This window comes from Aedes aegypti, chromosome 2 (assembly GCF_002204515.2).
Source record: "Aedes aegypti strain LVP_AGWG chromosome 2, AaegL5.0 Primary Assembly, whole genome shotgun sequence".
NCBI lineage: Eukaryota > Metazoa > Arthropoda > Insecta > Diptera > Culicidae > Aedes > Aedes aegypti.
Genome location: NC_035108.1, coordinates 377610227 through 377623521, shown reverse-complemented (window position 1 = coordinate 377623521; position 13295 = coordinate 377610227). Strand labels below are relative to the sequence as shown.

General features: G+C 42.5%; 1 protein-coding gene across 2 annotated transcripts in view; it reads left to right on the top strand.

The window, feature by feature from the left end:
- The first annotated feature begins 242 nt into the window (after nucleotides 1–242).
- LOC5565327 overlaps nucleotides 243–13295 on the top strand; it is a 222418-nt gene continuing 209365 nt past the window's right edge. Inside the window, exon 1 of one of the 2 annotated variants that reach the window (XM_021846799.1) lies at nucleotides 243–982. The gene's annotated coding sequence lies outside the window, so the exon portion shown is untranslated. Of the gene's footprint in view, nucleotides 1170–13295 lie in introns of both variants that reach the window. The other variant, XM_021846798.1, reaches the window with a different exon arrangement.

Genomic DNA, 13295 nt, shown 5'->3' with positions numbered 1-13295 from the left:
ATAAGTTGGATTCAAGACTAGGATAATGTTATACATATTCGGTTTTCATTTATGTGAGAAGCAGGTTTTATTTCATTTGAGACGTAGCGCCAGAAAGAAGCAGAAGATGAGCGTTCGAGGAATAAATGATGCCAACACAATTATACCCCATGAGTGTATTTTGAACCACTTAACCCTACCACGACACCACATCGCATCGCGCCTAGGTCTGTGATTCCTTCTGATTGCAGCGTGAGACGTCGCGAAGGTGTGCACACAAGCAATAGACGATGACCGTCGTCTTTGCGGACGCCGTTTGGAGCCAAAACCTCTACTAGTCAACGATGACGGTTCGATGACGATGGTGGCTTATCGCGAGCTCTGTAGCGTTGGTCGTTGGTTCTTTTGGTTTTAGTTCGTGAATAGTGTTTTTAACGTGTTTGGCCGGAGTTTATGGGATTTACTGAACGGCGTGTCACTGTTTATTTCATGGGGTTTTTGTGAGGTTCACCGGTGTCAGAATAGAACGTGATTGAATCTTGGCGATTGATTCTGTGTGTTCAACCTTACAAGGAAGAAATAAACCATCCCGAGTTGAATACCGGGTGCTCGTTGTGTTGTGATCATGAAATTGATTTTTACGAGCTCGCGTGATTGTGCAAGAGATCTGTTTTCGTGAATGGAAGGCCGGTAGAAAATAAGAGCGTGAAAAGTGCTTTTCTTCGTACAAGTTGGTTTGATGGTGCAACGATAGATTCGACGTTGGGGGTCAGCCAAAGATAAGAGTCTACATGTGTGCTAACGTAGCGGAGAATGCGTTTCGAAAGTTGAAGATCGCCTGCGCTGAGTTTATCGAGCAAATTGCTCAATGCGCTTCACCGAAGATTACGGTCTCCATTATCTGTGTCAACTGTGTATTCAACGGAGTGAGTGAGTGAGCGAGTGCGAGTGCTGTCTTGTGACATAATAATCAATCAATTCAACTGGAAGCCGAGCGGTAGAGGTAAGAAGTAATAGAAAGGCAGGAAGTTCTGCTCGATTTGCTCGGTGAAGACGGGGTCAGTCAGTCAGTCAGTCGATCGGCGCACTTAGACGGACAGTTGAGTTATTGCATATCATTAGCACGGATTTTTTTTCACTCATTGTTTGCCGCCATCAATCAACGGTACTTTTGACTCGCGGATACCGAGGTAAGTGCACAGGTTCGTAATTAAGTGCGCTGTAAAACAATTGTAGTGAAATGTCGATTTTTAATGAAGGACATCAATCACTCATACACTAAATGTCATAAAAATTGATGGGAAATTTTCTTATCTGTCTGTTATATGTTTTAGGATTACCATAGTAAACGTTTTCATAACGCTGTAGAATTGCTTATTGCCTTAACAAGGTGTTCAAAGGTGTGTTCATATGCATAAAGCTTATCAGTATTTGTTACCTTAGGGAGAATAAATTATAAATCAAGTTTGCCTTCTTCGTTTACTAGTAAGCTGAATGGCTTTATACTTAGATGGTTGAAATGGTCGGCGTTAAGTCAGAGTGGACCAAGTGACATTTTTCATATTTTGAGAAAAATGGACTTAAAGTATAACGCTATGTATTTCTTTAATTCGTTTAAATTTTGGTTTAATGTTTCTACACATATTTGCATTACTTTCAAACAATATTATGTGAAGTGATAATCACGAAAAATCATAACCCAAACCTCTGATAAAACAATTTTTTGATGGACTATGTGTACTTGATCCACTCTAGACCTGTGCACCGAACTAATTTTAATCGGCGGCGACGTCGGGATGTTTTTGTACTGGCGGTGGTGGCGTTATCGGCGTCACGTCGTTGACAATTTTCGGCGGTGGCGACGTCAAAAACTTAAGGACAAGATCAATCGAAGCCAAACTTCAAATTTTCAAGAGTACGGATCTGGAGAACCAAACATCCATTTGAGCTGAAAACCTAATTGATTGGTCACCACCAGCTGGTGACCAATCGATTAAGTTTTCATCTTAAACGGATGCTTGGTTCACCAGATCCGTGCTCTTGAAAATTTGAAGTTTGGCTTCGATTCATCTTCACCATAAATGATGAAATTTTGTATGCACAATAAAAAAATGCGATAGCTTTTTGTGTTTCAATTTTTATATATTTTTATAAAAATAATTAAAAATAAAATGGCGATCAAAAATGTTTCTATGGCCAAAATGAACACAGATGCTAAACATAGAAGAGGTCTTGAAATTAAATATGTCTGTGTATGATATAAGATTATCATTTCTCTTTATTAGAGTGGCTTTTCGCCCTTGGCGAGTTCACCACTGAATGATATAAGAGTACCGAAAGCATGATCATGTGTAGTGATTTAAATATTTTTGTGATGAAAAATTGAAGCTGCTGATAGTGGGGTTGAACAAAATTGTAAAATTTCAATTCAATGGTGGCTCCAAGACGTTGATACTTTAAACACTGGTAAACTATCATATCCACGTTTCTACTAAGAAATATTACCGAAAATTATTACTCAATCTTCTATGGACAAAGTTTTGTAGAATTTTACTGAGGTTTTTTTTAGTAAAATTACTTTTTTGACGTTTTCTTCAATTCATATCTATTAAATCGATCATAGTGCCCCACAAGTATAAATCACAGCTTTGAGGACAATCAACATTTTATTTTCTTTGAACAGAAAATAAAAAATATAAGATCCTACTAAAATTGATTGCGAAACCTTATAGATCATAAGCTCAAGTAGGTTAAAAGTTTAAACGTTATTAGATAATTAATAATAATATTTATGTATCTCATTTTTTTTCATGGGTTTCCTAGAAAAATCCTAAAAGAAATTTCTGAAGCAAACCCTTAAAGAATACTTAAAGAAGATGCTGGTAAAATATCTGTGATGATTTTTACAGGAGTTTTCATGGGAGGACCTTATGGAGATATTGTGAAAAGTCAACGAAGAACACAAGCAAATAACTGGGAGGGCTCCTGGAGTTCGCTCTGGAAGAATATCTGCCATACGTGTTTAAGAAACTCTTGCATTGACTTGGAGGAACCCTTGGAGAAATTTCTTGGGATAATTTTAGGAAAAAACTTCTTGAAAAATCTCTCAATTATGTTTTGAAATAGGGTAGATGTACCAATAGTGGAGGTACTAAGCACTATTGAAGTTCATTTAATCGCCTAAATTCAAGAAGCGCAATTAATGTACATGTTAATGTTGTAACGGGAAGTAACGACCATTGACTTAATGAGAAAAATGAATTCATCGCAGTAATCCACGGCTTGTCAGTGAAAAATAATATCTCCACTATTGGTACACTGTTCCTTTAGTTGCGGTATATTTTTAATTTGTGTTCCTATAGTTGCGGTATCCATGGTTTTCTTATGGGATCCTTATAGGAACACTTTACCGCAACTATTGATACAAGTAAGAAAAGTTTTAGCAATTTTAGTGATATTTCATCAGTTTTAAAGCAATTTGAATGCTTTTTTCAACTATTCCGTGCATCAACAAGCCAAGACGTCGATTGGCGGTTTCGGTTCTGTTGCTAATGTAATAAAATCAGTGAAAACGGCACTACCACAACTATAGGAACACCTACAACTAAGGGAACACTTACCCTAGTTCTTTAAAAGATAGACAAAATTTTCGTGACTAGAAAGAGCTTGAGAAATCTTTAAGACATCTTTGGAAGAATCAATGTGTACCAGTTTAAGATCTCTCCCACATTCAAATCTCCATGACTCTATTAAAGGGATCATGCTTCGAAAAGTGAAGATATAGAGTCATGCAAAAAACCTTGGAATGCTGTTTCTAGGGACCACCATAATAATTAGTAAATTTCGTTTTGAGTAGTTCAAAATCAGAAATAAAAATTTCCCAAAATAAACATATTTTTGAGAAACATTGAAACCGTATACAGATCATTACTGTACATCGCAACACTCACACCCAGAATCATCAAACTAATAAAAAAAACTACCCCGACAAATCCGTAACAGCAAGAAACAGCAACACGATCAGTAACCTGTACACACGCATCAAAGATCCCTTGCCAATGAAGCATCGACACAACGTACTATACCAATGATAATATATACCGAAGTGAGGAAGAAGCCATTTAGTGTGCGTAACAACCGTGTACAGTACAAAATGTTTCACAACTACAAGCATGTGACCTCCCATAAGAAGCCGTGTAAATTAGTGACGTAGTTATTTTTGTTTACGTTTTTTCCCTTAACTAATACATAGTCTTTGCTTTTTCTTCCACACCTTAGTATATATGATCATTGGTAGTATATAGTCGGCAGTGCAAAGACTGCGATGGCACCTTCACAGAAATGACGAGTAATCTCCTGAAAACAAGAATGTGTGGTCATCAAAGTGACCAAAAAAAACTTAAGAGACTACTCACAACTGGACACTCATACGCAGATGAAACAGTGATCGCTCTCAGGGAGAAAACAGTCCTCATCGCTCATTGTATTGACTATGAACACAGATTTGATCTCACCAATCCAACAATAATAGATGAAACACACAAGAAAAGTACATTACCATTCTTAGAGATAATCTGGATACACAATGAAGGAACAAATATAAACAAACGAACAGATACAGAAGGACTCAAAACAAATTATACAAAAAATATAAATAAAATACATATAAAGTCACAATACAAAAATAGACATAGGCAAACTTACAGAATCCAGATTGACAGGACATAAGTTAAGACAGACATTATTGACGATAATCAGATCACTTGTAAGTACAGCATAAGACAAGAACTATGTAAACTATCTATAATGTAACAAAATTTTCAGTTTTCCATTGAAGAAGGCAAACTACAGTTGCCGAAACGTCGGACAGTAGAAAAACACTGTTTTTATTAAGGATTAAAGACTGAAAGCCAGAAACTCCTTCAAGTTTTGAGAAACTTTTCATATGGTGACATCTAGGCGACACGCATTTTAGAGGAGTGGCTCCCAACCTTTTTGTAGCTGCTACCCTTTTAGAAGTTTAACAAAAAATTCGTGTACCTCTGGAAGAAGATTTAATCATGAAACAACATATATCCTTCTTAGCCACACACAAATATTTCGTCTGTAATTCATCGCAGATAATGCAAGAAATCTTCCGAGATCGTCTGATGTTCACTATCTCGAATAAGAATACTTTACGTTATGTTACTTTGTCAGCAAGTTGCTTCAAAATAGCTAAAAATAAGCTAGTTGAGAAGATTTCACAACAAAAAACAATCACCATTATTTTGTGAAAATGGAGTACAATGAACGTTTCTTCACGTGGTTCGTTATTTAAATGAGATTTTTTTCAACTGTTATAAAGAAATTACCTAAAAAATCCGTTCATAAATTCTGCTACAATGCTAGCACTACTTTACATGGAAAACAATAAATATATGGTAGGAGTCGAAGACGTATCTGTTTCTTGAGGACGAACTGTTTTTTTTTTTAGGAATTCCTGAAGAAATGTTTGTAAGAATCCGCAAAGACACTTCTGGAAGAATTCTTTGCGAAATTTCTTAAGATTCCTAGACGAGGATTTCCTTCCATATAAATTCTTTGAAGAAATTCAACTTCCAAATATAAACGTTGAATGAATATTTCGAGAAATTTGAAAAGGACAATTTTTGTTCACATAATCACTGACGAAATCTCTAAAGGAATCTCAAAATGAATTCTTGGAATGATTTCTAAATGAACCTCTAGAAGCATGCATAGAATACCTGGTGCAGCTCCGGAGTGGTTTTTGGTAAATTGCATTTAGAAAATCCTATAGATATTTCTGAAGAAATCCCTGGAAATTTTTGGAAAAACTTATGCCTGTTTTTTTTCTATTTTAGGACTGCATGAGTATATCCCAGAAATAATTTTTGGACTATTTTATATGAAATTGCCGCAAGAATTCACGAATGATAATCCATGAATTAAAATCCCAGAAAATAAATATGCATTGATCCCGGAATAAACTGAAGCAATTGTACAAGGAATTCTTAGAACAATTGAAAAATCTAAGGAATTCTTCAAAATATTTTTGGAGTGATGCATGAAGAAACTCTTTAAGGAATAATAGAAGAAAGTCTGGTTTAGCTTCTGCAGAAATTCCTTTATAAGTGCCTAAATTTTTTTTCCGAAAAAACACTTAAGGAAATCAATGTTTTTCATTTCCTCGCATTCCTCAGCGCGGTGACCATTTTTCTCTATTGTGGTAGTAAGCACTTGGTTCACTCTGACTGCATACCTTTAGCAATTTTTAGTGATTATCCAAAGTAAAATTGTTACATATCTCTCGCAGGTAAGGTAATTTCGAATCTAATGAGAGAATAATCCTATTTTCCCAAGTTTCGTACATGGTCCCCTCTGACTTAACGCCGACCAAATGTAAATACCAGTCTTGTGGTATCGTTCGAGGATGTAAAGCAAATTCATACTGAAGATCTTCTTCTTTCTGGCGTTACGTCCCCACTGGGACAGAGCCTGCTTCTCAGCTTAGTGTTCTTATGAGCACTGTTGAGGACAGAGTGTTCAGATGGTTCGGACCACTTTTAAGCGAACTCGTTTTTGTGGGATATCGAAGTTGCTAAAAGCTATAAATTTTATTAGTTCAGCATATTATAGCTTAATTGTAATACTTACATCGAGTCTAACCTCACTCTCCTCTAGGTCCTCTCAACAAAATAGGTCCTGCTGCCTGTACGTTCCTTCAATCTATATTGCATGGTAATTAATATCTATTCTAGTCATAGTTCATAAGTTTTACTTACTATTTTTAAGGAAAACGTAGTTAAGTTCAGCAATTTTGAACGTAGTGTGTAAGTTTTAATTCAATTTTAGCAAATACAAGGAAAAAAAAACAACTCCTTGTGCTACACTTCCATCTGCGTGAGGCTAATCAAACAATGGATAATCCATCCCAATCTGTTCCCGTGGCCTACCTTCCTAGGTCGATCGCCGTTAGGTAGAACGATGCGTCAATCGTTGTTGCTCAGTTGGGGGGTCTTCGACAGTGATTCCCAAGTCGGCAACATTCCCCGACCCGTAACTTTGGCCGGAACTCCAATGGCCAATGTTACCACCAACATCCAGCCGAGCTAGCTTCGCAATTGGGCGACGAATCACTCCTGAAGAGGTCTTCACGACTGCCTGCCGCACTCTTCCGTCACTCCCTCGAATCACTTCAAGTATTCGACCTTTCGTCCATCCGTTCCGAGTACTTTCGGATACGACGATCACCAAGTCACCATCCTCTATGGGTTTCACGTCCTCGAACCACCTAGTGCGTCGAGCAATCGTGGGTAGATACTCGCGTATCCACCGATGCCAGAATGAATCAATCATGACACGACATAAGTTCCAGCTGCTTTTACATGCTAGTTTAGCTTCTTCCAGTGTCTTCGCCGGTTGTGTAACTCCGCTCGAACTCATCAATAAAAAATGATTGGGAGTCAAAGCCTCTTGCTGCCTTGGATCAACAGGAACGAAAGTCAGTGGGCGAGAATTTACAACCGATTCCGCTTCAATGATCAAAGTTGCAAAGGTTTCTTCATTCGGAATCCTCGTCGTGTACATTGCATTCAAGGCCGTCTTTATCGATCTCACTAGCCTTTCCCACGATCCGCCCATGTGGGGCGCCGCCGGTGGAATAAAGCGCCATTTCGTAGTAGTGTTGGTGAAAGTTTCGGCGAGATCTGCCGTAATGTTGGCCAACTCTCGACGAAGGTCGTTGTTTGCACCGACAAAGTTGGTGCCATTGTCGCTGTGCACTTCTAGAGGAGCCCCACGCCGGCCCACGAAACGACGAATAGCCATCTTGCAGGATTCCGTACTGAGTGTGTGGACCACTTCCAGGTGTACGGCGCGGATGGTCAGGCAAGTAAACAAAGCAATCCACCTTTTTACCGTAGCTCGACCAACACGAACCGCTAGTGGACCGAAATAGTCCAGTCCTACGTATGAAAACGGCCGGACGTAAGCCTGAAGTCTAGCCGCGGGAAGCGGCGCCATTCGTGGAACCGAAGGAGTAGCACACCGAATCCGGCACAGATTGCAACGTTTTGTTACTGTACGTACCAACGCTCTAAGTCCTAAAATTTGGAATCGCTGTCTCATCTCATTAAGGACCGTTTCACCATTGGCATGAAGATATTTTCGATGGTACGACTCTACAAGCAACATCGTGACTGGGTTATCCTTGGGAAGTATTATGGGGCATTTTGTATCGTATGACACAAAAGGCGCCTTTTGAAGTCGACTTTCTGAGCGTAGCACCCCAGTGATGTCTACGAACGGAGATAGTTGACGTATCTTACTGCTGCGATCCAATCTTACTGATCTCTTCTCACATGCCAGATTTGCCCTCTCTAGGGCGCGAATTTCATCTGCATATGCTTCCTTTTGTACTTGCCGCCAAATACAATTCTCTGCCGCTGAAAGCTCTTCCTGTGTCAGCATTCCGTATTGTAGAGATTCGTTTTGCAGCTGCTTCCGCAGGTTGCTCAGATACCTCCGCACGTAGCCGACACTACGCAACAGTCGATTCCATACCGAAAAGCGACTCCAATCAATCGTTCTTGAACAACTGCCTTCCTGGTGTATCAGGCATACCCGGATCTCTTCTGAAGTTTCGTATCTGGCCTGTTTGTCAACCGGCCATTCACTTTCCGAACGATACAAAAAATCGGGTCCCCGAAACCATCGGCTAGTAGAGGAGAAGCTAGGTCCACTACCCCACTTCGTAGCATCGTCCGCAACGTTTTCTTTAGATGGAACCCAGCGCCATTCTTTTTCTTCAGATTCGGTCAAAATCTCCCCAATCCTCACGGCAACATATTGACGGTAGTTGCGGTGATCAGAGTTGATCCACGCTAATACGTTTTTGGAGTCCGTGTGGTAGAAGCATTGGTTAAGCGGTAGCCTGTGCGATTGACGAATCATCTTCTGCAAGCGTACTCCCAAAACAGCGGCTTGCAGTTCCATACGCGGAATTGACAGGGATTTCAAAGGCGCTACTTTGGATTTTGCAGCCACCAAAGCACATTGCACCTTGCCGCCATACTTGGCTCTAAAGTACGCTACGCAAGCATAGGCTCCTTCACTTGCATCCACGAAGATATGAAGTTGTAGTGACTCACATTTTTCACCGCCGCAGTTCGGAAAATAGCAACGCTGAATCCGAATACGATCTAGCTGACCGCATAGTTTCGTCCACTGCCACCATCTATGACATAACTTCTCCGGGATAGGTTCATCCCAATCCGTTTTCGCTCTCCAGATGTCTTGAATGAGTACCTTGCCGTGAATGATAAAGAAGGACATCAATCCTAGCGGGTCGAACAGACTCATGACCGCCCGCAGAACTGTGCGCTTGGTTGGTAGTTGAGAATTCACTTCCATGTTCGTGGAGTATGTGAACTCATCCTTCTCGGGACACCACAGCATTCCTAGAATACGTTCAGTTGTGTTGCTTTTATCCAGGTTTAGCTGTTTCGACGTGGCTTTGCTGGGTTCCCCGACCCGTCGGAGAACTTCCTCTGCGTTGGACATCCAGTTCCTAATATGAAAACCTCCTCGGGAATGAACGGTTCTTACTTCCTTCGCCAGTTGCACTGCTTCGTCGATGGTATCTGCACTGTCAAGATAATCGTCGACGTAGTGCTTTTTAATTATGGCATTAGCAGCCGCCGGAAATTCTTCAGCATGTTCGGCCGCATTGAGGTTCTTGACATACTGCGCCGAACACGGAGAGCAGGTAGAGCCAAAAGTTGCGACGTCCATGAGGTAAACTGCGGGATCATCCTCCGGAGAGTCACGCCACAACAGTCGTTGAGCATGTCTGTCCTCTTTCTTGATTCGGATCTGATGAAACATCTCCTGAATGTCAGCACAGATGGCATAGCGTTTCTCTCTAAATCCGAATAAAACAGCAGGTAGAGAGCTAAGAAAATCTGGTCCCTTTAAAAGCATGGAATTCAAAGATACTCCGTCCATAGTAGCAGCCGCATCGCAAAATATTCGAATCTTCTCCGGTTTCTTGGGGTTCAAAGCTACCCCTAGAGGGAGATACCAAATTCTTCTAGGATCCGCATCTTTCAATTCTGCTTCTGTCGCTCGGTGGATATACCCCTTTTCCTGGTATTCTGCCATCTGTTTCTTAACGCTTTCACCAGTGGCTTGATCTTTCGCCATGCGCCGCTCAAGACACAGCATTCGCTTGACGGCCATTTGATAACTGTCGGGGAATTCTATCTGGTCGAACTTCCATAGTAGGCCGGTTTCAAAACGCTGCCCAATCCGCCTCGTTGAACTCTTCAGTAAGCGATTGGCTCTCTGGATCTCTTGCGACTCTGGTCCGTCGACGACTTTCACCCCCAGACTTTCTACGGAAAAGTATTGTTTCACCAGCTCATGAAGCGATGAATCCGTCTCACAGCTACAAATGTGAAAACTCAGAGCATGATCAGTGTTACCGGGTACCGATCCGTAAATGGTCCACCCCAAACGGGTTTTCGCGGCAATGGGTTCCTGAGGGTTTCCTTCGCGAATTTTCAAAACGGCCCCAAGATGTGAGTTGTCGTTGCCGATAAGTATTTTGGGAATAGCGTCGACATAATCCCTTATGGGCAATCCTTCCAAGTAAGGGTACTTCCTCACCATTTCCGCATAGCGAATTGACTGTCGTGGTAGATCTAGGTGACCTACGGTTCGGACATCGACCAGCTGATAGAGATGCTTTTGCTGGTCACCAGATATCTCCAGACTAACCTTCTTTGAATTTTTCTCCACTCTCTTAACATTCGAAGTCCACTGTAGGCACAACGGATTCCCTTCTCCTTTCACTCCCAGTCGCTTGACGAGATCCTCTTCAATCAGTGTCCTCGACGACCCATCGTCGAGGAAGGCAAACACCGTAACAGATCGATTGTTGGCATACAGCGTAACCGGCAGAATCCTGAAAAGACTGGAACGATCCACGAAGTGATGGTTCATGATTCCGTGCGTCATTTCCGGTGCTGTTTGGTCCCGGTTCGAATGAAGAAGCGAATGATGTCTTGCTTGACACCCGTCCACGTCACACGATTTTTTGGACTTGCAAGGTCGTTTCCCATGCGCCCCAATGCACGTTCGACAAAGAGAGTGAGCTTGGATAGTTTTCCAACGGTTCTCCACGGTCATGTCTGCAAACTCCTTACATTCCTTAACCTTGTGGCCAGGTTTCTTACATACCAGGCACGTAATTGGACCTAGCGACTGGGCCTGAAGCCGTCCTTGCGAAACGTCTGACTTCGGTGTGTCTTCCGCATTCCTCATTCCGCTATGAGCTCCCAAGAAGTTCTTTTCTTTGGGTTTCTCAGATTTTGAACGCTGGGTCGTTCTTGGATCCATATGAAGTGTAACGTCAGCCGCTGCTGTCACTAGTCTCGACATAAACTGCGCGAAAGTTCGCAAGTTTGTAATTGGAGCTTGCTGCTTGAACATCGCCCAGTCCAATTTTAGATTGGCTGGCAGCTTATCCACTAGCTCGTACAGAAGAGTGGGATTGTTCAGGTGTGCTACTTGTTGTCCCATCTCCACGTGATCACACAGGTTTTGCACTGCCATTCCAAATCCGATGAGAGTCTCCAGCCTATCAGATTTTGGTGCAGGGACCTCCCGAACCTTCTTCAGCAACATGAAAATTAGATGTTCCGGTTTTCCATACAAAGTCTCCAAAGTGGCGATGACATGTGGAACCGCAGCAGGAAACAGCAAGCGACTCTTCACGGCCTCCAACGCTGGTCCTTTGAGACATCGCTGCAGCCGTATTAGGTTTTCGGCGTCCGTGTACCCACAAGCTTGTGTAGAGTTGGCAAATGAACTTATGAATACTGGCCAATCCTCCGGGTTTCCCGAAAACATTGGCAAATCCCTGGGCATAACTTGCCTGGCAGCCAACTGAGTTGAAGAGGGGCCGTTTACTTGGCCAGCTTGACCCTGAAATCCAGGGTGACTGTTAGAGATGAATGATAATCCGGTAGTTGTGCTCGATTCCGGTCCAGTACTTGCATTCTGGCATGGCTGCTGAAAAGCGAAACTGTTTCCGGTTGGAATGTTGCTTATCGGTGTGTAGGATACCGAACTGGGAACTCCTAGAGACGCTTCGCTCACTAGTCGATTAATCGGCTGCAATCGAATGTCCACCATATCTGATCCAGCTGGACTGACTTGAGTTGGCTGCGACGCACCAATCGCTGAATCACAAACACTTTTTTCAAACATCACACGCGTAGGCTTTTTTCGTTCGATCGCATTACCGGGCATTGACTCTCGCCACGAAACGACCGGACGCGGAAAACAGCTCGGAACAGAACCCCTACTATCCGTCAAAGGCCGGAATGAGTCTTCACCACAAAGAGGTTGGGAAGAAAACGTGGTTCCCCAGCCGTGGGTAAGTAATGATTGTGATTGTGAACCGGGAATCAGAGGGACAGATTTGAAATTGCTTGGAGGAACACCTGACTCTGGCCTACTAGTTACAATGCTATGTTGACCTGGCAAACAAGTCCCTATACTGTTACTACCTGTAGCTGGTATAACTATAGTACTAAGCGGCTTATCAGCTTCAGAACTCTTTAATTGCGTTGCACTTACCGGAGCCAAAGGTGGGGGTGGGATAGACTTTACCGTTTCACCTATGGGTGCGCTGTTCAGTTGATGCTTGTGTACTGCTCCAGTTGCAATACTCGTCACACCGAACGTATGCTGGTTCATAGCTCCACTACTAGCTGCGGGTAGCGCGGAAGTCTGTATCCCAGGTGCCGTAGTAGTCGTCGTTGTGGTGGTCGTTGTCTCACGATCGCCCAGAACCTCATTCGCTGCAGGGGATTGCATCGTCGAACAGGCCCCGCCGAGTTGCATTCGACTCCTCCACTGTCGTACCTTACTATTACTGCTCTGCTGGGAACGTAGACTTCTATCTGCAGCTTCTACCAGCTCTTCCTCCATCAAGCGAAACTTCTCCTCCTCGTAGGCCCTCTGTATTTCCAGCTTCCTGCGTTCCAATTCTCCCTCCTTCTGTATACGTGCGAGTTCGACTTTCCGTTCTTGCTCCCGAAGTTCCAAGTTTAACATCTTCTCGGCTAGAGCTTTCTCGACCTCGAGCCGTTCCAGATTAAGTCGAGCTCGAGCACTCGCATTCGAGATCGAAGATCTTCTGGACGATACGGAAAGGGCATCGGTGAGTGGCAATCTCAAATCTCCAGCTTGGTTCAACGGTGGTAGCGGAGGAGTAGTGTTAAAACAGTTCGTGCAGACGAAAC